Here is a 23752-nt window from a genome sequence, read left to right on the forward strand (position 1 = left end):
GTCTGAGGACAGTATCAGGGAGCAGTGTCTGGGGGCAGTGCCTGGGGACAGTATCAGGGGGCAGTGCCTGGGGACAGTATCAGGGGGCAGTGCCTGAGGCAGTGTCTGGGGACAGTATCAGGGGGCAGTGTCTGAGGACAGTATCGGGGGCAGTGCCAGGGGACAGTGCCTGGGGCAGTGTCTGAGGACAGTAACAGGGGGCAGTGCCAGGGGCCAGTGCCTGAGGCAGTGTCTGGGGGCAGTACCTGGGGCAGTGCCTGAGGACAGTGACTGGGGCAGTGCCTGAGGACAGTATCAGGGGGCAGTGCCTGAGGACAGTATCAGGGGGCAGTGCCTGGGGACAGTGCGAAGTGCACTGTCAGGATACTGCCCGGGCATGACCCTCTTTCCCCCTTGGGGTTGTATTAACGGTGCCCCCCCCCCCCCCCCCCCCCCTCCCCGCCCCCGGCCGGTTCACTTCACCAGGTTCCCGCTTGTCAAAAGCTGTTGTAAACCCTGCTGACATGGCGTCACGTCAGTGAGGAGGGGATAGAGTCAAGGATGCCCGCTGGTGATATTAAAATGTATAGTAATAGTGATTCCTGACCTTGCATGGCAGGAACCCCATTATGGGGGCGGGTCAATCGGAACGGGAAATCCCGATGGCTTAAAAGCCGTTTGGAAAATCCCGATGGATTCTCCGCTCCCACTGCCATTCCTGCCTGGCAAAAACAGACAGCAAATCCCGGCCATCCTCTTTGAAATCTGTGTTAGTTTTGCCTCACATTCATCTCAGATTAAATCTCTCCTATGACCCTGGAATAATTCCCCTGATCTCTCCTGTGCACATACCGTTCAGATTTATCACCAGGAACAGGTCGTAGTTTTCACATCCCTCCCGTGTCAGGTTGATCCAGGAAGGACATTTTGATGATCCTCCTGTGGAATCTTGAACGGTGCAGGTAAATACCATTGAGTGATTTGGCTTCACAGCGAATGCCTCATTTCCATTTAATTCGCATTTCTGACACTGCAGATTATTTTCCCAACTATCTTCCTGATGATTGATAATTTCACAATCACACTCTTCACTATTGTCTTCCTGACATGTTTCCATAGTTGCCGTTTCAGGACTGAAATCACTCATTGTGCACAAGGCATTTACAGACCCAGCACCGGTACATTGCAGAATGGTGACATCTCCTGATCTTCGGGGGAAGAGATAGGTGGATCCTGCAGGGAAAAGGACAGAATCAGATGGAGATAAATAACATTCCACGCAGAAAGATAATTAAATCTCAATGCCAATCAAAGCCTCGCCCAGTAAACGTAAAATTGTAATTTTTGTTACACCACACAATGAGCTGGTACTGGGTCAGATTATTGCTGTTCCATTCATAAATCTTTGCAATCTATCAATATTTGCCAATTAAGGTCAAAAGACTAAAGTTTTTTTTAAAGGTAAACAATAATAATGGAAGTTCGAGCATCATCCTCTCAAATTTTTTTATTTTTATTCAATTAAGGTTTGTGGGCGTCTCTGGTTAGGCCAGCATTTCTTGCCCAACAAATTTCCCTTTATACGGTGGTGGTGAGCTGCTGCAGTCCATGTGGTGTAGGTACACCCACTGTGCTGTTACAGTGGGATTTTCAAACTTTGACCCAGCAATAGTGGAGGAACAGTGGTATATTTCCAAGTCGGTTTGTGAGTGACTTGGAGGGAACGTCCAAGTTGTGGTGTTTCCATATGTCTGCTTCCCATGTCCTCCGAGATGGTCATGGGTTCAGAAGGTGCTGCCCAAGGAGCCTGCAGAGCATCTTGTAGATGGTACACACGGCTGCCATTGTGCATCGGCGATGGAGGGAGTGAATGTATGTGAATGGGGTGCCAATTAAACGGGCTGCTTTGTTCTGGATGGTGTTGAGCTTCTTGAGTGGTGTCGGAGCTGCACTTATCCAGGCAAGTGGAGAGGATTCCATCACACTTCTGACCTGTGCTTTGTAGATGGTGCCCGGTGGGCACCGCAGGGACCCTCTTATTCACGTTTTGGTTCGATGTTTTAAGTTTCATTTGTGATTTAAGGTAACATCACTTTAAGCAGTTGTCCCATTAATTTGTTCCTCAGTTTATTTGATTTAGTTTACTTGATGCACAAAAATTGAGTAAATGGTGGACAGTCTTTGGGGAGTCGCGAAGTGAATTACTCGCCGCAAGATTCCTACCTCTCACCTGCTCTTGTAGCCATAGTATTTATGTGGCTGGTCCAGTTCAGTTTCTGGTCAATGGTAAGCCCCAGGATGTTGACAGTGTGGGATTCAGCAATGGTAATGCTATTGCTTGGCACTTGTGTGGCGTGAATGTTACTTGCCACTTGTCAGCCCAAGCATGGATATTGTTCAGGTCTTGCTGCAATTAAGGACATGGACTGCTTCAGAATCTGAGGAGTCAAGAATCGTGCTGAACATTGTGCAGTTTTTGTGAGGGCCACAAAGAGTCCAGTACGAGTTTGTACAGTCATAGGGTGCGATTCTCTGGCCTCATTGTGCTCTCGCTCAAACGTAACAAGGATGGTGAATAACGGGAGAGACCAAAAACAAGATCCGCGCAAGGCGGCGAACAGTTTGCGATGCAACCGGCCTGTTCCCATAGGCGAAATCGGGTTCTCGCCATAGCATGGTGATAAACTAATTGACGCACCATCAACTGGACTCGAGTCGTAGTGAAGTTCCAAACAACAGGCTTTAATACGCTAGATGTGAGCCCAGCTGTGGTGGTACAGAGAAAGGCCGACTGCCAGCCAGCACAAGCTCTTATACCCCGCCTTGTAGGCGGAGCTACCAACCTCAGCCAATCGGCGGGGAGTCACATGACTAGCCACAACCAATTGGCAGAGAGGCACATGACTTGCCTGGGCCAATGGGCAGCGAGGCTGCAGTACCAATGGCAGCTTGGTTCTTTGGTAATATGATCTCTCTAGACATACTACCACACTAATTATAAGCACTTAAGCCCCTTTTCCATACAATTAACAAGAGCGACCCCATATCCAACAACCCCTTGTCATTCAGTGGCCTCCCCAGCAAGTGATCACGCTGTATCAGTATTGCTTTTGAAAAACGTGAACCTGGCAGTGGGGCTTCTGAGGGGAGCCGAGCAAGTGAGTAGCAATCTTTTTTCACAGGCTAAGAGCTCAGGGATTCTGGGTTTGCCACCCCAGTAGCATATTTAAGAGCTCAGCGACCAACTTAAATAAGTATGCCACCACCGTCACTGACTTCCTCAGCAAATGTATGTATGACTGCGTGCCAAAGAAATCAGTACGTACGTTCCCCAACCGGAAACCATGGCTCAATCGCGGGATTGACTCCCTACTGAAGGACAGGTCTGAGACGTTCAAGTCAGGCAATCTGTACAAGAAATCTAGGTACAACCTCCGCAAAGCCATCTGAGATGCCAAGAGAGAATATCAGACCAAGCTAGCGTCACAGGCTAGCGTTACAGACTCTCGGCAGTTGTGGAAAGGCCTAAACATCCAACGGGCTACAAAACGAAGCCGAGCAGTATCTCCAGCAGCAGCGCAACCATCCCTGATGAACTCAATGCATTCTATGCTCGGTTCGAGCAGGAAACTAACAATCTGCTGTTGAGTGACCCAGCAGCACAAAACACCCATACCCTTCATGACATCTATCAAAGTCAGACATTGGCCTTCCTAAAAGTGAACCCTCGGAAGGTGACGGGTCCAGACGGGATCCCAGGTCGTGCATTCAGAGCCTTTGTGGACCAGCTGGCATATGTTTTCATGGACATCTTTAACCTGGTCCCTACTCCACTCCAAGGTCCCCACCTGCTTCAAGAAGACCACCATCATACCGGTGCCAAAGAAGAACCAGGCAACGTGCCTCAATGACTACCGTCCAGTGGCCCTGACTTCAGTTGGAATGCTTCGAGAGGTTGGTCATGAAGCGCATCACCTCCATACTCCCAGAACGCCTTGATCCACTGCAATTCACATACCACCGCAACCGGTCCACAGCAGATGCCATCTCCCTGGCATAACACTAATCCCTAGAGCATCTTGACAACAAGGACTCCTACATCAGCCTCCTATTTATTGACGACAGCTCCATCTTCAACAACATAATACCCAGCCAAGCTCACATCAAAGCTCCAAAACCTAGCACTTGGCTCCCCACTCTGCAACTGGATCCTCGACTTTCTGACCCACAGACCACAATCAGTAAGAATAAACAACAACTACTCCTCCACAGTAGTCCTCAATACTGGGGCACCGCAAGGCTGCGTACTTAGCCGCCTGCTCTACTCCCTGTACACACACGACTGTGTGGCAAAATTTGGTTCCAACTCCATCTACAAGTATGCTGACAAAAAGACCATAGTGGGCCGGATCTCGAATAACGACGAGTCAGAATTCAGGAGGGAGATAGAGAACCTCGCGGAGTGGTGCAGCGACAACAATCTCCCCCAATGCCAGCAAAACTAAAGAGCTGGTCATTGACTTCAGGAAGTAAAGTACTGTACACACCCTTGTCAGCATCAACAGGGCCAAGGTGGAGATGGTTAGCAGTTTCAAATTCCTAGGGGTCACATCACCAAAAATCTGTCTTGGTCCACTCACGTCGACGCTACCACCAAGAAAGCACAACAGCGTCTATACTTCCTCAGGAAACTAAGGAAATTCAGCATGTCCACATTAACTCTTACCAACTTTTACAGATGCACCAGAGAAAGCATCCTATCTGGCTGCATCAGAGCCTGGTATGGCAACTGCTCAGCCCAAGACCGCAAGAAACTTAAGAGAGTCATGAACACAGCCCAGTCCATCACACAAACCTGCCTCCCATCCATTGACTCCATCTACACCTCCCGCTGCCTGGGGAAAACAACTTCTTCCCCACTGTTATCAGACTCCTAAACAACCCTCTTATGAACTTACCTGATTAACACTACATGTATGCTTCACCCAATGCCATTGTTTATGTAGTTACATTGTGTACCTGATGTTGCCCCATTATGTATTTTCTTTTATTTTGTTTTCTTCCCATGTACTTAATGATCTGTTGAGCTGCTCGCAGAAAAATACCTTTCACTGTACCTCGCTACATGTGACAATAAACAAAGTCCAATCCAGTACTCGATGCGGGGGGGGGGGACTCTCAGCTGGGGGTGGGGGACCCTCATAAGGGTGGGCCACCAGGGGTGGTGGGGGGGGTGGGGGGGGAGAGGGCAACTGTTTGCAGCACCACCGTGCCAACTCCTGGATCGTGAGTACCCATGCAGGGGGCAACCCTTGTCCCTGCCGGTCGCTCGACGGGCCTTCAACCGTATTAGGGCCAACATCGCCAAGGCCGCGATGCACGCAGTCGACGAGATATTTCCCTTTCAAGTGGAGAGCGACACATCAGACATCGCTCTAGCCGCCACGGTCAACCAGGCAGGCAGGCCCGTGGCATTCTTTTCACGAACCCTTCATGCCTCTGAAATTCGGCACTCCTCCGTCAAAAAAAAGGTCCAAGCCATCATTGAAGCTGTGCGGCATTGGAGGCATTACCTGGCCGGCAGGAGATTCACTCTCCTCACTGACCAACGGTCGGTAGCCTTCATGTTTAACAACACACAGCGGGGCAAGATCAAAAACGATAAAACCTTGAGGTGGAGGATCGAGCTCTCCACCTACAACTGTGAGATTGTGTATCGCCCCGGCAAGCTCAACGAGCCCCCCAATGCCCTATCCCGAGGTACATGTGCTAGCGCACAGGAGGACCGTCTCCAGACCCTGCACGACAGCCTTTGTCACCCGGGAGTCACACATTTGTCCCACTTCATCAAGGCCTGCAATCTGCCCTATTCCGTCGAGGAAGTCAGGGCAATCACTAGAGATTTCCAGGTCTGTGCGGAGTGCAAACCACACTTCTACCAGCCGGACCGCGCGCGCCTGGTGAAGGCCTCCCACCCCTTTGAAAGCCTCAGAGTGGATTTCAAAGAGCCCCTCCCCTCCACCGACAGAAACATGTATATTCTCAGTATGGTCGATGATTACTCCAGATTCCCCCTCGCCATCCCCTGCCCCGACATGACGTCAGCCATCGTCATCAAAGCCCTCAACACCATCTTCACTCTGTTCGGCTTCCCCGCCTACATCCATAGAGACATGAACGTCTCTTTGCCTTCCCCAGGAAGTCCACATCCGGGGTGTCACTCCCGACTTGGCTCGCAGCTCCAGGACCCGTACTCCTCCGGAAGCACGTATGACTCCACAAGGCGGACCTGTTGGTTGAAAGGGTGCAGTTCCTCCACGCTAACCCCCAGCATGCCTACGTAGCGTATCCCGACGGCCGCCAGGACTCTGTCTCCCTCAGCGACCTGGCACCAGCAGGTTCCACACACACTCACCTTTCCATCCCGGCGCCACCCTCCCCTCCCCCGGCGCACCCAGCAACAACCCCCCCAGGACCATCCGTCCACCCCTGCCCACTCCCGAGGATGAAGTGGATTTCGGCACGCTCCCGGAGTCACCGAGGACCAGACCGACACCAGAATCGCCGCCACCACTGCGTCGCTCCCAACGTCACATCAAGGCCCCAGACCGGCTAAACCTGTAATTGGTTCGAGACTGTTAAAGCACCATGTACTGGACTTCAAAAAAAATTTTTTGCCTCTGTATATTAAAACCGATCACCCATAACCCCTGTGGTAATCACCACTGTTGTATATATTAAGAGATGTGTGGTAAGGCCCTGTACTACAGGTAGGGGGGGTAGTCCCTGCCTGCTGGCTCCGCCCAGTAAGCAGAGTATAAATATGTGTGTTCCCCGTTCAGCAGCCATTTCGCCAGCTGCTGTAGGAGACCACACATCTTAGTATAATAAAGTCTCAGTTGTATTCAACTCTCGTCTTTGTGCAATAGATCGTGCATCAACCCCCACCAGCTGCTGAGGCCTCTGGCTGCGCGGCTGAAGGCTATTGCTAATAGGGAATTGGCAATTGTGGTTAAGTGAACACTTCTCACATGCCAAGTGAATTCCTGTGGGTGGGTGGGTCATGTGGCATGTGGGAGTCATTTCCTAGCATCCCAATCACACTTTGATGCCTGTACACTGTGCTTGAACACTGCGGGAGGCAACACCATAAACGCAATATCCGAACACCCAGGGGATGGGACAGAGCACCGGGGACATGTCCACGGCCGGAGGGTAGTGAGCGCCATCGGGGGGAGGGGTGATGCCTGGAGAGATGGGCAAAGGGTCCAGAGGTCAGCCCGCATTGTGGAATTCGACCGGAAACCCATCCGGCCCCGGCGCCTTCCCCAATTGCATGCTGCCTATCCCTTTGACCAGCTCCTCCAGCTCAATCGGCGCCCCCAGCCCCTCCACCTGTCCCTCCTCCACCTTCGGAAATCTCAGCCTATCCAAAAAGTGACCCATCCCCCCCCCCCCCCCCCCCCCCCCCCACCGAGGGCTCGGACCAGTACAATTCCCCATAAAAGTCCCTGAAGACCCCATTAATGTCCACCCCCCTTCGCACCATATTGCCTCCCCTATCCGTCACTCCACCAATCTCCCTGGCCGTGTCTCGCTTACGTAGCTGATGTGCCAGCATCCTACTCGCCTTCTCCCCATATTCGTACACCGCTCCCTGTGCCTTCCTCCACTGAGCTTCCGCCTTTCCAGTGGTCAGAAAGTCGAACTTGGCCTGGAGGTTACGTCGCTCCCCCAACAGTCCCTCCTCCGGAGCCTCCGCGTATCTCCTGTCCACCCTCACCATCTCCCCCACCAACCTCTCCCTCTCTCTTTGCTCTCGCCTCTCCCTATGGGCTCAGATGGAAATCAACTCCCCTCTAATCACCACCTTCAATGCCTCCCAAACCGTCCCCACCCGGATCTCCCCATTATCATTGGCCTCTAAGTACCTCTTGATACACCCCCGAACCCGCCCGCCCACCTTCTCATCCGCCAGCAGTCCCACCTCCAGGCGCCAGAGTGGGCGCTGGTCCCTCTCCTCCCCTAGCTCAAGGTCTACCCAGTGCGGGGTATGGTCCGAAATGACTATGGCCGAATACTCGGCATCCTTCACCCTCGAAATCAGCCCCCTGCTCAGAACAAAAAAATCGATCCAGGAATAGGCTTTATGCACGTGGGAAAAAAATGAATACTCCCGGGCCCTCGGCCTCGCGAACCTCCAAGGATCCACCCTTCCCATCTGGTCCATAAACCCTCTCAACACCTTAGCCGCCGCGGGCCTCCTGCCCATCCTGGACATGGATCGATCCAATGGGGGATCCAGCACTGTGTTAAAGTCCCCCCAGTATCAGGCCCCCCCTCTCTAGATCCGGAATGCGGCCCAGCATGCGCCGCATAAAACCCGCATCGTCTCAATTTGGGGCATAGACATTCACCAGCACCACCCGCTCCCCTTGCAACTTGCCGCTCACCATCACATACCTCCTCCACTGTCAGCCACCACCTTTGACGCTTCAAACGACACCCATTTTCCCACCAGAATCGCCACCCCCTTATTTTTTACATCCAGCCCCAAATGAAACACCTGGCCTACCCAGCCCTTTCTCAGTCTAACCTGGTCCGCCACCTTGAGATGCGTCTCCTGGAGCATAGCCACGTCTGCCTTCAGCCCCTTCAGGTGCGTAAACACCCAGGCCCGTTTGACCGGCCCATTCAGCCCCCTCACATTCCAAGTTATCAGCCGGATCAGAGTGCTCCCTGCCCCCCTTCCATGCCGACTAGCCATAACCCGTCCCCTGCCCGCCCCAGGCCAGCGCCCCCCGCTCGGCCCGTTCCCCACGGCGGCAAACCCCCACCCCGGCCCCCCCTGCATACTCCAGCTCCTTCCTGGCCATTTCAGCAGCAACCCGGTACCCATCCCCCCCCCCCCCCCCAAGGCTAGGACCCCTCCCAGCCACGATACTCCCTCCGTAGCACTCCCGTGAGCCAGCTAACTTCTGCTGACCCCGGCGACTCCCGCCACACCTCCGACCCCCCCCAACACGTGGGGCTACTCCTCCTCCCCCAGACTCATCAGCAGACCCTCCTCCTCCCCCTCCCGCTCTCGTGCGGGGAAAAAAGCCCACGCCTCTCAGCTCCGACCCCGCCTCCAATCACCCTCAGCGCGGGAAACGGAAGAAAAGCCCGCGCCTTCCCTCTGCCCGATCCCGCCCACGCAAAAAAGACAGCACCCCACCCGCCCAAGAACCAACACACAACCAGCTTAAAACAGCATAAAACAGAGACCCTTCCCACCAAAAGTTAACACAGTTATTTACAAATCCCCGACCCTCAGTCAGAGTCCAACTTCTCGGCCTGCACAAAGGCCCACGCCTCCTCCGGGGACTTAAAATAAAAGTGCCGGTCCTTGAAAATGACCCACAGACGGGCCGGCTGTAACATGCCAAACTTCACACTCTTTCTGTGGAGCACCGCCTTCGTCCGGTTGTACCCGGCCCTCCGCTTAGCCACCTCCGCACTCCAGTCCTGGTAGATCCGCACTACCGTGTTCTCCCACTTGCTGCTCCCCTCCTTCTTGGCCCACCTAAGCACGCACTCTCGGTCAGCGAACCGGTGGAACCGCACCAGCACTGCCCATGGCGGCTCCAGGGGCCCCTGGAAGGACCCAGCTCCCATCAGCGAGTTCAACAAAACGACCACATAGGCCCCCAGGTCTGACCCCTCCAGCCCCTCCGTGAGGCCCAGGATCCGCAAATTTTTCCGCCTCGACCGGTTCTCCATCTCCTCGAACCACTCCTGCCACTTCTTATGGAGCGCCTCATGCATCTCCACCTTTACCGCGAGGGCCGCGGCCTCATCCTCTCTTTCGGAGGCTTGTTGTCGGAGCTCCCGGATCTCCACCCCCTGGGCTGCCTGCGTCGCCAGCGGCTTGTCTGCATTCGCCTTCAGAGAGTCTAGCAGCTCCACTTTTAGCTCCTGAAAACATTGCTGGAGAGTCTCCTGCTGAACCTGCGCCCACTGCCTCCATTCCTCGAGTCCTCCGCCGGCCGCCATCTTGATTCTCTTCCCCCACTTTTTCTTAGGCGCTGCCACCGCTATTTTGCTGGCCCCACTCCTGGTCAAGACCATAGACCACTGGGGATCCGCTGCAGACACCTTCCCACGTTGGGAACCGTCGGGCAAGTACCGCTGGGAGCCCTTAAAAGAGCCCAAAAGTCCGTTCCTGGCGGGAGCTGCCGAACGTGCGGCTTAGCTCCGCATAGCCGCAACCGGAAGTCTCTCTTCAGGGACTTTTATGAGGAACTGTATCGGTCCGAACCCCCAGCGGAGGAGGGGGGAATGGGGCGCTTTTTGGACCGGCTGAGATTCCCAAGGGTGGGGGAGGGACAGGTGGAGGGACTGGGGGCGCCGGTTGAGCTGGAGGAGCTGGTCAAAGGGATAGGGAACATGCAGTCGGGGAAGGCGCCAGGGCCAGATGGGTTCCCGGTCGAATTCTATAAGATGTATGCAGACCTGTTGGGCCCCCTGTTGGTTAGGACCTTCAATGAGGCAAGGGATGGGGGGGGGGGGGGGGGGCTCTGCCTCCGACGATGTCTCGGGCGCTGATTTCCTTGATCCTTAAGCGGGACAAGGATCCCCTGCAGTGTGGGTCATACAGGCCGATCTCACTCTTAAATGTAGACGCCAAGCTGTTGCCGAAGATTTTAGCCACGAGGATAGAGGACTGTGTGCCGCAGGTTATCCACGAGGATTTAAACGGGGTTCGTAAAGGGGAGGCAGCTGAACACTAACGTACGGAGGCTCTTGAATGTTATAATGATGCCGGCGGTAGAAGGGGAGGCGGAGATAGTGGTGGCGTTGGACGCGGAGAAGGCCTTTGATAGGGTTGAGTGTGGGTACTTGTGGGAGGTGCTGGAAAGGTTCGGGTTTGGGGAGGGGTTTGTCAGCTGGGTGAAGCTGTTATATGAGGCCCCAATGGCGAGCGTGGCCACGAATAGGAGGAGGTCGGAGTATTTTCGGTTATACCGAGGGACGAGGCAGGGGTGTCCCTTGTCCCCCAGGCTTTTTGCGCAGGCAATTGAACCCCTGGCCATGGTGCTGAGGGAGTCGAGGAACTGGAGGGGGCTGGTGCGGGGTGGGGAGGAGCACCGAGTGTCGCTCTATGCGGATGACCTATTGTTGTATGTGGCGGACCCGGTGGGGGGAATGCCGGCGGTGATGAGGATTCTCCGGGAATTTGGGGATTTCTCGGGGTACAAGCTCAACTTGGGGAAGAGCGAGCTGTTCGTTGTACACCCGGGGGACCAGGAGGGGGGGATTGGTAGGCTCCCACTAAAAAGGGCGGAGAGGAGCTTCAGGTACTTGGGGGTCCAGGTGGCCAGGAGCTGCGGGGCTTGCATAAGCTTAACCTCACAAGGCTGGTGGAGCAAATGGAGGAGGAGTTTAAGAGATGGGACATGTTGCCGCTGTCTCTGGTGGGTAGGGTGCAATCAGTCAAGATGACGGTGCTCCCGAGATTTCTGTTCCTGTTCCAGTGCCTCCCCATCCTTATCCCGAAGGCCTTTTTCAGGCGGGTTAACAGGAGCATTACGGGGTTTGTGTGGGCGCACGGGACCCTGAGGGTGAGAAGGGTATTCTTGGAGCGGGGCAGGGATAGTGGGGGGAGGGCTGGTGCTGCCCAGCCTCTGTGGGTATTATTGGGCTGCCAACGCAGTGATGGTGCGTAAGTGGGAAATGAACGGGGAGGGGGCAGCATGGAAGAGGATGGAGATGGCGTCCTGTGTGGGCACGAGCCTGGAGGCGCTGGTAACGGCGCCGCTGCCGCTCCCTCCAACGAGGTATACCACGAGCCCGATGGTGGCGGCTACCCTCAAAATTTGGGGACAATGGAGTCGGCACAGGGGGGAGGTGGGGGCCTCGATGGGGTCTCCGATACGGGGGAACCACCGGTTTGTCCCGGGGAGAATTGATGGCGGGTTCCTGAGTTGGCACAGGGCAGGTGTTAGGAGGTTGAGGGACCTGTTTGTAGACGGAACGTTTGTGAGCCTGGGTGAGCTGGAAGGGAAGTTCGGGCTCCCCCCGGGAACACCTTTAGGTACATGCAGGTAAGTGCATTTGTCAGGCGGCAGGTGGCGGAGTTCCCTCTGCTGCTGCCGCGTGGGGTCCAGGAAAGGGTGCTCTCGGGGGTGTGGGTTGGAGAGGGGAGGATCTCGGCAACATACCAAGTGATGCAGGAGGTAGACGAGGCCTCGGTGGAGGAGCTGAAGGGTAAATGGGAGGAGGAGCTAGGTGAGGAGATTGAGGAGGGGACATAGGCGGACACCCTAGGAAGGGTGAACTCCTCCTCTTCTTGTGTGAGGCTTAGCCTCATACAGCTCAAGGTGCTGCATAGGGCTCACATGACTGGGACAAGGATGAGCCGGTTCTTTAGGAGCGAGGGCAGGTGTATTAGGTGCTCAGGGAGACCAGCAAACCATGCCCATATGTTCTGGGCATGCCCAGCGTTGGGGGAATTTTGGATGGGGGTAGCAAGGACGGTGTCGAGGGTGGTAGGATCCAGGGTCAAACCGGGCTGGGGCCTCGCAATATTTGGGGTTGCAGAGGAGCCGGGAGTGCAGGAGGCAAAAGAGGCCGGCATTCTGGCCTTTGCGTCCCTCGTAGCCCGGCGGAGGATTCTTCTTCAGTGGAAGGATGCGAGGCCCCTAAGCGTGGAGGCCTGGATCAACGATATGGCGGGGTTTATTAAATTGGAGAGGGTGAAATTTGCCCTAAGGGGATTAGTGCAGGGGTTTTTCATGAGGTGGCAACCATTCCTAGATTTCCTGGCAGAACGGTAGAAAAAGGCCAGCAGCAGCAGCAACCCGGGGGGGGGGGGTCTCTTTGTTTTGGGCTGAAGGGACGTGTATATTTGTTCTTTGCTAATGATGGGCGTTAATTTATTTCTTCTTTTTTGTATACATGGAGGGGGGGGGGTTATTCTTTCTGTTCTTAGTATTTTCTGTTATTGATATTTTGTGAAAATTTTAATAAAAATTTTTTTTTTTTTAAATGGCTAGTTGTTTAGTATTAGCTCTCGTATTCTAGTTGTTAACAGTTTACAGTTTGTTAGTAGTATTAGTATTGTTTTCCACCCACGTTAGGGCAAAATCCACTTTGCCAAGCGATGCTTTTCCAACAAAAAATTCGACTCACAAAAATCTGTAAACACTGTTGAAGAAATTCATTTAGAGGAAACATTCTTCATTGATGTCGTTACTAATGAAGACAGGGCCACCGTAGCCAAACAAATGAAAGGACTTCGACGAACATAAGAAGTAGTAATAATGAAGTATGTAGTAAATATAGATAACTGGACAGTTTCTTTACTCATAAATTAAATGTTTCTAAATGTCAAACTTGACACAGGAGTGATAGCGAATCTCATCAGTATCACGGATATTGAAGCGATGAGAATCAAGCCCAAGATTTTGAACAGACTAGTATTTTTAAAAGATTACAATGGTCAAAGGATTAATTATTTATGTGCATGTGCTTGAGTTCAAGTTAAAGGTAAAATCCTTAAAGTGAAAATTTCAACTGTAGCCACGGATCGTGAATCGTTACTAGGTGCGGAAGCTTGTGAAACATTCAGCTAGTTAAGAAAGTATATAATGCTGACTATGCTTTGAATGCGCACAGTGGAACAGTGGATTCAATTGTACAAGCATTTCCAGAGATTTTTAAAGGTTTCAGTGTCTTGCCATTTACTTATCAAATTCAACTTAAGGATAAGCGCAACCCGTATGTTCCTAGGAGAGTACCATCACCAAGCTGAACTTGATAGAATGATGAATCTGGGGGTTATTAAGAAAATCAAAGAACCAACAGATTGGGTAAATTCAATGGTGCGTGTTAAGAAACGCAATAATGATTTAAGAATATGCATGGATCCTAAAGACCTCAATGCCAACATTAGGCAAGAACATTATTCAATACCAAAATGTGAAGAAATAACGAGCGAAATGTCGGGTGCGATGTGCTTCAGTACACTGGTTGCATCACAGGGTTTTCGACAACTCAGACTGGATGCCTTTTGGGATAATATCTGCATCTGAAATCCTTCACCGGTCAATGGAGCATATTGTGGAAGGTATTCAAGGAGTTTGTGTATATGTTGATGATATAAAAGTATGGGGTTCTATGAAGGAAGAACACAATGACCGACTCATCAATGTACAACAGAGTGTGAAGAAGCATGGGCTAAGGTTGAACAAAGTCAAGTGTCAATTTGGCGTTGAAGAAATCTGGTTCCTGCGGGAGAGGTTGAATGCTCAGGGCGTACAGCCTCATCAAGTAAAGATACAGGGAATAATGATTATGCCACGGCCATCAGACAAGAAAGGAGTTCTGAGGATATTAGGAATGATCAACTTTATAGGCAAATTTATTCCGAATTTGCCAAGGCCACGAGTCGGAAAGAAGTTATCAAGACCAGGGGCTGCTTTAGCACAGTGGGATAAATAGCTGGCTTGTAAAGCAGACCAAGGCCAACAGCGCGGGTTCAATTCCAGTACCAGCCTCCCTGAACAGGCCCGGAATGTGGCGACTAGGGGCTTTTCACAGTAACTTCATTTGAAGCCTACTCGTGACAATAAGCGATTTTCATTTTTCATTTCAGAAGATGAATACTTTTGAATGGACAGGTAAGCATGAGCAAGAATGGTTTACTCTGAATAAAGCTTTGAAAACAGCTCTAGTGCTAGCATTTTTCGACCCGACCAAGAAAACAAAAATCTTGACTGGCCCATCGAAGGATGGGTTGGGTGCAGTTTTGTTACAGCAGGAAGATGGAGAGATTTGGAAGCCAGTTGCCTATGCGTCTAGGTCCATGACCGAGTCTGAGTGTTGATACGCTGAAACTGAGAAGAAATGTCTTGGACTAGTTAATGGCTTTGAAAAGTTTCATAGCTATCTGTATAGCCTACCAACTTTTCTGGTTAAACAAATCAGAGACCATTGGTAGCCATCGTCAAAAAGAACCTAAGTGAGATGTCACAATGTGTCCAGAGAATGATGATGACGCTCCAGCGGTATGATTTTGATCTGATTTATACTCCAGGTATAGGCTATCAAGAGCTACAGCTGTGCTGGAAGATAATTATATTGAAGATGATATGCAAGCGCATGTCAATCTGATAACAGCGACACTGCCGGTGTCTGATGAAAAATCAAAACTACTGGTGGCAGAAACCAAAATGGACGAATTTCTGCAGATGGTAATCAAGAATCTCAATGAGGGATGGCCAAAAGGGTCATGTTCAAAGTACACAACATCAGAGCAGAACTATGTGTAGCCAATGGATTCCTACTAAGGCAATAAAGAATAATAATACCACAGTCTCTGCGAGACGGAAAATTTACAATAAATTCATGAGGGCCACCTCGGAATTGAAAAGTGTAAAAGGAGAGCATGAGACATGGTATATTGGCAGGGATCAACAAGGATATTGAAAGGATGTTAGAGGAATGCGTGACATGTCAAAAATTCCAACATAGACAAATGTAAGAACCAATGCAGATAGGCGACATAGTGACACTTCCATGCAGAAAGTAGGGATAGACTTGTTTTATCTTGAAGGGAAAGAGTATTTACTGGTCATAGGTTACTTTTCCAATTTTCCTGAGGTGGCACAGTTGTCCAGCTTGTCAGCCAGGTGTGTTATAAAGCTATCTTTGCTCATCGTGGCTTTCCGCAGGTTGTCATGAGTGACAATGGTCCATGTTTCAATTGTCAGGAATAGAGGGAATTTGCGCAGAAGTACGACTTCAGGCATGTCACATCCAGTCCTTTATATCCACAGTCAAATGGAAAGGTAGAGAAAGGTGTGCAAATAGCAAAACAATTACTTAAAAAATCAATGCATTGCTCAGATATCGAGCATCACCTTTGAGCAATGGTTTGTCACCATCACAATTACTGATGAACAGGAAAATAAGAACAACGTTGCCATGTCTTTCAAATCAACAAGGAAGTCACAAAATAAAACATCAACTGCAGTCTCAAAGAGGAAGCAGAGGAGATACTATAATAGGTCAACCAGGTCTCTCCAACCTTTAGAACACAATGATATCCGAAGGGTGGAGGATCCTGATGGCTGGTCAAAGTGTGCAAAAGTGATTCAGAAGATAGGTCCGCGATCCTACACAGTCATCACAGAACAAGGACAGGTACTCAGGAGGAATAGAAGAGGTTTGGTAAAAATTCAGCAACCTTCACTCTCAGCAGATGATGTGTGTGAAAACTTCTGTCTACCAAACCAATGCAACCTGAACAAGAATCAAGTGTACAACCTGAAGGTGTACAGGGTAATGCAGTAGAAGCATCTTCAGAGCCACTAGAATGTCAAGCAGATTCGGCGGATCAACTAAAGCTTAGGAGGTCAACAAGACATCGAAAGAAGCCTGAGAGACTGAATCTGTAGTGGACACTGTAATTATAAATAATCTGAATTGTTATGCTATGCATATCATATGTATGATAATTGGTTGAAATGATTTATATTATATTTTTGTTAAAATCTAAAGGAAAGGGGATGCAATGATATGCACAAATAATTCTGTATGTTAATATGTTAGACCTCCAACCAGCAAGTGGCAGTAAAAATACACCAGGCGACACTACAACCTCGAGTAGTCTGAGTGAGGAATCATCGTGGATAGTCGTGTTTAATATCAGCTCTCGTATTCTAGTTGTTAACAATTTACAGTTTGTTAGTAGTAATAGTATTGTTTTATGCCCACATTATTGTAAATTAATAAATCTTAACTAATCACGAACTAGATGTTCTTTGGTGCACTGACTCAATCATTGCAACGCACTAGAACGTAACACTCAGGTGTACAAAACGTGTCTCTGTCCAGCCTCGGCTGAGGCCCTCTATCAAATGCAAGTGCCGTTTTATAACGTTGTATTTCTCGGTGCTGTGAGCACCGGGAAACATGCGGCTAACCGTGATAACTATGAGACTTTGTTCCCATTTAGTTAAGTCCTGCCCAAAGTCACATTTTTGGGCCCTGGGGAGTTTCTTTCCGGTTTAGCCCACACTTCGAATTTATTTTCAGCACCAGGGAGCTGAACTCAGAGGTCAGGCTGCCATTTTGAATGCGTGGACCAATCTCTTTTTAAAAAAATTTAAAGTGCCCAATTCTTTTTATTTTCCAATTAAGGGGCAATTTAGTGTGGCCAATTCACCTACCCTTCACATTTTTGGGTTGTGGGGATGAGACCCATGCAGACATGCGGAGAATGTGCAAACTCCAGACAGACAGTGACCCAGGGCTGGGATCGAACCCGGGTCCTTGGCGCTGTGATGCAGCAGTACTAACCACTGCACCACCATGCTGCCCCAGCTGCCCCGATCTCTACACGAGCTTGCAGATCTCCCATATCCCCCACATATGGGCAATGCCATCCACCTATACAATGGGGATTAACTCCCCCCCAGATCAGGCCACCCCGCTGTGGGGTCTCAGGAGGCCCCCTCCAGAACCCCCACCCGTCAGCCCCCCGAACCTCCCTGAGGCCCCTTCATACCTTGCCTGCAACCCCCCCCCCCCCCCCCCACCCCCCCAATACCCTTCATAACCCCCTCCACTCTCCTTTCATTGGCATGGCTCCCCCTCAGGCCCTGACCCTTGACAGTGCCACCTTGCACCCAGGCACCCTTGCACCACCACCTGGGCACCATGGCAGTGCCAGGATGGTGGTGCCAAGGTGCCAGCTGGGCAGTGCCAAAGTGTCCGCGTTCCAGGAGAAGGGCCAGAGAGCCACCCTGCACTATCCCTGGCTACCCAGGTGCCTCCAATGGGCCAGGAACACCCCTTCCCGGATGCCGTTCTGCATGGTCCATGTTTGTGTGGACCAGTATTGAATGGCACCCGGCTGCAGCCTCCTTGCGAGACTGGTAGATCCCAGAACGCTCGTGGATCCCGGGTAAGCTTGCCTAACTAGGTTTAAAACCTACCAAGGGGCGCACCGTTTGATCACGCCCTTTTGGGCGAGATTCCGATGCCTCATGGAACTTGGGTACTTTCTGTGAGGCATAAAGATTGCCTGGAAGCCCGCAAGAGGCCCCTCCTGGGATCTACCAGCCGTGTTGCACTCTCGCTCGAGTGTAACGCAGCCGGTAGATCACGCCCATTGTATATAAATAGACTGCTGACTTTCTTGCATTACAACAGGAACCACTTCATTGACTGTAATGGTTTTTAAATGTCCTGACATTGTGAAAGGCACTAGAGACTTTTCACAGTAACTTCATTTGAAGCCTACTTGTGACAATAAGCAATTTTCATTTCATTTCATTTCATTTATATCAGGGGTGGGCAAACTACGGCCCGCGGGCCGCATGCGGCCCACCAAGATCAAGTCATAAAAATTAAAAAATTTTTTTTTTAAAGGTTAATGGGGGGGCTGTTGGGTTACTGGTATAGGGTGGATACGTTGACTTGAGTAGGGTGATCATTGCTCGGCACAACATGTGTTTCATGTGAAGTTTCTACTTTAAAATATTAATTAATAAAAATTAATTGCTTTTTTTTCTTTAAACTGAGTTACTTGTTTTTCAAATAAATGTGTTTCATGTAAAGTTTCTACTTTAAAATATTAATTAATAAAAATTAATTGCTTTGTTTTCTTTAAAAACCTTTTATTTTGGCTATTTTAAATATTAATTATTTTACTTAATATACTATGCGGCCCTTTAAAATTGTGAATTTCTGAATGTGGCCCTTGCACGGAAAAGTTTGCCCACCCCTGATTTATATAAATGCAAGTCTTTCTTTTGTTTTTGTAGTGAGCAAGTTTCTAATCAGCGTATCTAGACTATTAGACAGGTATTTTGTGCAATGTGTTTGAAGCCTCATTGCCGAAAGGTTAAGCTGTTAAACTATAATGGGACAGTTACATGGAGCTCTGAACAGATGCTGTCACAGATTGACTGATCTGGAATCTAACACACACCATCCATCCTGAAACGGCATTGCAGAAACACTCCACTCACTGAGCTGCACCAGAGCTCAAATAAAAACTAAAACTCCCAAACCAGACAAAAGCTGAATTTGGAGGGAGAAATTTTCTTCAGACCCCTCCCCCCAATCATATCATCTGACCCCTCAAACACAAATTCTTGCCCCATCACTGACGTGCTGACCCACATCACATACTCTGACTCCTCCAAACACACACTCTGACCCGCATCACTCAGTCTGACCATCAATTCGATAGTCCCGACCACACAGTACTACAACCCATATCATCACAGTCTGAGTCCCCATCCCACACTCTGACCCCTTCCCCATTACACAGACCACCCCCCCCCCCCCCCCCCCCCCAATCACATACCCTGGCCCCATTACAATCTGACCCCCATTCACACACTCTGACTGCACCTCCCCCCCACCACACAGTCTGGCCCACCTCCTAATCACACAGTTCTGACAAGCTTTCCCCTGCCCCCCCCCCCCCAACTTTACCATTCCTTATGGAATAATGATGGAATGGGAGCGGCAGTAATTTACTGTGACTGGATTTGCCAGAGGTTCTGACGTCCCAATCTGTGTGTGAGAGTCTTCACCCATTACACTTCTCTACACTTTGTAATGATGTGAGGCTCGTCTGAGCCATCATTAAACATCCTCAAAATAACAGTACTAATGGGAATTGATATTTTTAATTTTTATGTCTATCTTTTGAGATAAAGATATAAACTGATATCTCCAGACCCATACATTCCATAGAATCCTACAGTACAGAAGGTGGCCTTTCAGCCCATCAAGACTGCATCGACCCCCTGAAAGTGCAGCCTACCTGAGCCTGCCCCCAGTGCCCCACCTAATTTGCAGAGTGTGGTGAACTCAGCCCAATGCACCACACAAGCTTACCACCCTCCCATTGATTCTGTTTACACCTCGCGCTGCCTCAGGAAGGCAGACAGCATTATCAGAGATCCCTCCCACCCAGTCATTGCCTTATTCCAGACACTTCCATCAGGCAGAAGATACAGAAGTCTGAAGACCCGCACATCCAGACATAGGAACAGCTTCTTCTCCACAGCTACTAGACTCCTCAACGACTCCCCCTCGGACTGATCTGTTCCCTATAAGAACACGATTCACGACACCCTATGCTGCTCTTGCTGATGTATTTGCTTTGTTTGGCCCTTGTTCCACACTGTAACCAATCACTGTTTGTTGATGTACCATTTGTCAATGTACTCTGTTAATTATTCTTTTGTCTACTATGTACGTACTGTGTACGTTCCCTTGGCTGCAGAAAAATACTTTTCACTGTGCTTCGGTACATGTGACAATAAATCAATCAACGTCTTTGGACATTAAGGAACAATATTAACATGACCAATCCACTTTGGAATATGTTGCAGATTAATATAAAGTATTAATCCTTACCTGTAACATGCTGGAAGAGAAACAAAAGACCCACCAACAAAGCACTGAATGCCATATTGCAGATTCCTAAATTGTGTTAGCTCGATTGGGTGACTGTTTCAACATAACATCCTGATCTGTAAGCAAAAAAGAGAAGTGGGACTTTTAGGGGTTGTGGAAGGGAAAGGCAGCTTCCTGCCTGATCAAGTCAAGTTAAATTCATGAGACAATGTTATATTAAAAGCGTGAGCACAGCTTTGGGCATGTTCAACCCTCCAAACCGAGCAGGCACTGGAAGGGTGAGAGGTTCTAAAATATAACTGTATATTCAGATGTGCATCACAGTTGTAGAACCAGGATGGGAGAGACAACAGGAACGTATGGTAGAGGAGAAATGAAGAACATGTTTATTATGGTATACACAAAATAAGAAAAACTATAGTCCTTTCCCCGAAGGGCCACCCTCCCTGTCCTGTACCCAGGTCAGGGTTTTTATACTGAGTAGTTTCCCCGAAACCCCGCCCCCAATTACCGGTGGAGTTCATATTCTGAGATGGGGAGAATTATACATAGTACAGTCATGGCCTCCAACAGGGTCATAACAGTGATAGTAAATAACATCCAGCAACTTCCGGTGGCAGCCATGGAATGAGTGGTCGCACAATTGGCAGCTCCCGCTCGAGGCGGTCTTTTCGGTCCTTTTCCCTGGTTGCCAAGCGGATGTTTTGAAGGAAAAGGGGTGTTGGAGTGCTGGAGGAAGACTATATCCCACTGGTGAATGGATTTGTGGACCAGAAGTGGATTTCGAAGAAAGGAGCTGCAAAAGCAAGAAACTCTTTGTGTGACACAGGGAAAGATGGCGGAGAGCAAGGGGTCGGCCTGACCAGCCCAATGGTCGACGGAGCAGTTGGTGGACTTTCTGAACAAAAAGTTCAGTCAGCAGAGGAGGGAGGCTCTAGGGGACCTGGTGAAAGTGGTAGACCTGCTGAGAGCGGGGATTGACCGTGTGGATCTGAGACGGGAGACCCAGAGCCAGGTGATCCAGAAGGTGGAGGAGGCTGCATTTATTCAGCATTTTCAGTTTTCATTTCAGATTTGCAGCATCTGCAGTATTTTGTTTTTAATTAATGATTGCACCTTTGGTTTAATGATATATCTAGTGACCCTATGTTGGGAACAGAATGAGGCTTTGGCATGAACTACTTCTCTGTTCTCTTTCCCTTCCAACCTGCAGTTAATTAGCTAGTCTTTGCTGTTGAGGCCCAGATGCAGTCGGAAATAAACATGGAAGGAAATGAACTTGCAGGGCTGCAGGGGTAGAGTGGAGGAGGAAACTGGCTGAATTTCCCCACAGAGAGCCAGAATAGACTTGAAGGGCCAAACGGCCTTGTAATAATCTGCATGGAACACATGGGGCTGGGATGATTGTTGTCCGATTGTGGCTCGAGGAGGATGAGCTCCCCCGCTAACTACAGGGCTGATACCATGATCATAATGAATGGCAGAGCAGGCCTGAAGGGACAAATGGCCTTGTCCTGCTCCTATTTTCTATGTTTCTACGTATCTAAGGTCGGCCAGATAGGAACTGACTGACAGAGAGAGAGAACCTGGTGTGGTTCAACCAGTTCCCTTTGTACATCGTACGTATTATAAATAAAGTATTCTTTGTGTTACTTGTCTAACTCCCTTAACCTTCATTAAAGGCCTCTACCTCTGTTGCCGAACTGAATCTACGGGTGGGATTTTCTGGACAAAATTCCTGCCTGAAACCAACTAACTTTAAAAAAAATAATTTTTATTGGAATTTTTTACAGAAAATATAAAACATAACGACAAACAATGAAATGCAACAAAATAACCCATAATAACTGTAACACCCCCAAGACCGTATCGACGCATGTATCACATCCCCCCACCCCCCCAACCCCAATGAACAACAAAAGAACTTAAAAATAAATTAAAATTTAATTAAACAAACATAGTCATCGTCCCCCCCCCCCCCACCTTTTCCCTTCCCCTTCCTCCCCTCCCCCCCCCCCCCCGGTTGCTGCTGCTACTGTCTCCGTACCCTATCGTTGAGCCAGAAAGTCGAGGAAAGGTTGCCACCGCCTAAAGAACCCTTGTACCGACCCTCTCAGGGCGAATTTGACCTTCTCTAGCTTAATGAAACCCGCCATGTCATTGATCCAGGTCTCCACGCTTGGGGGCCTCGCATCCTTCCATTGTAGCAAAATCCTTCGCCGGGCTACTAGGGACGCAAAGGCCAGCACACCGGCCTCTTTCGCCTCCTGCACTCCCGGCTCCACCCCAACCCCAAAAATCGCGAGTCCCCATCCTGGCTTGACCCTGGATCCCACCACCCTCGACACCGTCCTCGCCACCCCCTTCCAGAACTCCTCCAGTGCCGGGCATGCCCAGAACATATGGGCATGGTTCGCTGGACTCCCCGAGCACCTGACACACCTGTCTTCACCCCCAAAGAACCTACTCATCCTCGTCCCAGTCATGTGGGCCCGGTGCAGCACCTTGAATTGGATGAGGCTAAGCCGCGCACACAAGGAGGAAGAATTAACCCTCTCCAGGGCATCAGCCCATGTCCTGTCTTCGATCTGTTCCCCCAGTTCCACCTCCCACTTAGCTTTCAGCTCCTCTACTGACGCCTCCTCCGCCTCCTGCATAACCTTGTAGATATCAGATATCTTCCCCTCTCCGACCCAGACCCCCGAAAGCACCCTGTCACTCACCCCCCTCGCGGGAAGCGAAGGGAATCCCTCCACCTGCCGTCTAGCAAATGCCTTTACCTGCAGATACCTGAACATGTTTCCCGGGGGGAGCCCAAATTTCTCCTCCAACTCCCCCAGGCTCGCAAACCTATCATCAATAAACAGGTCCCTCAGCTGTCTGATGCCCGCTCTGTGCCAACCCTGAAATCCCCCATCAATGTTCCCCGGGACGAACCTATGGTTCCCCCTTAACGGAGCCTCCATCGAGCCCCCCACATCTCCCCTATGTCGCCTCCACTGCGCCAAAATCTTGAGGGTAGCCGTCACCACCGGACTCGTGGTATACCTCGTGGGAGGGAGCGGCCACGGCGCCGTTACCAGGGTCCCCAGGCTTGTATCTCCACAGGACGCCCTCTCCATCCGTTTCCATGCTGTCCCCTCCCCCTCCATCACCCATCGACACATTGGCCGCCCAGTAGTACCTCGAGAGATTGGGTAACGCCAGCCCCCCCCCCCCCCCCCCCCCCCCCCCATCTCTAACCCACTCCAAGAAGACCCTCTTCACCCTCGGGGTCCCAAGCGCCAAAACAAAGCTCATGATGCTGCTAGTCACCCTTCTAAAAAAGGCCCTAGGGATAAAGATG

General features: G+C 50.4%; 1 protein-coding gene across 2 annotated transcripts in view; it reads right to left on the reverse strand.

The window, feature by feature from the left end:
* LOC119956792 (putative GPI-anchored protein pfl2) overlaps positions 1–23752 on the reverse strand; it is a 121116-nt gene that overhangs the window by 91619 nt on the left and 5745 nt on the right. For both annotated transcript variants that reach the window (XR_005458684.1, XR_005458683.1), the window contains exons 2-3: positions 20407–20522; positions 832–1212 (exon numbers count right to left, since the gene is read on the reverse strand). The gene's annotated coding sequence lies outside the window, so the exon portion shown is untranslated. The remainder of the gene's footprint in view (positions 1–831; positions 1213–20406; positions 20523–23752) is intronic.

The sequence above is a fragment of the Scyliorhinus canicula genome, chromosome 24 (genome assembly GCF_902713615.1).
Source record: "Scyliorhinus canicula chromosome 24, sScyCan1.1, whole genome shotgun sequence".
Classification (NCBI taxonomy): Eukaryota; Metazoa; Chordata; class Chondrichthyes; order Carcharhiniformes; family Scyliorhinidae; genus Scyliorhinus; species Scyliorhinus canicula.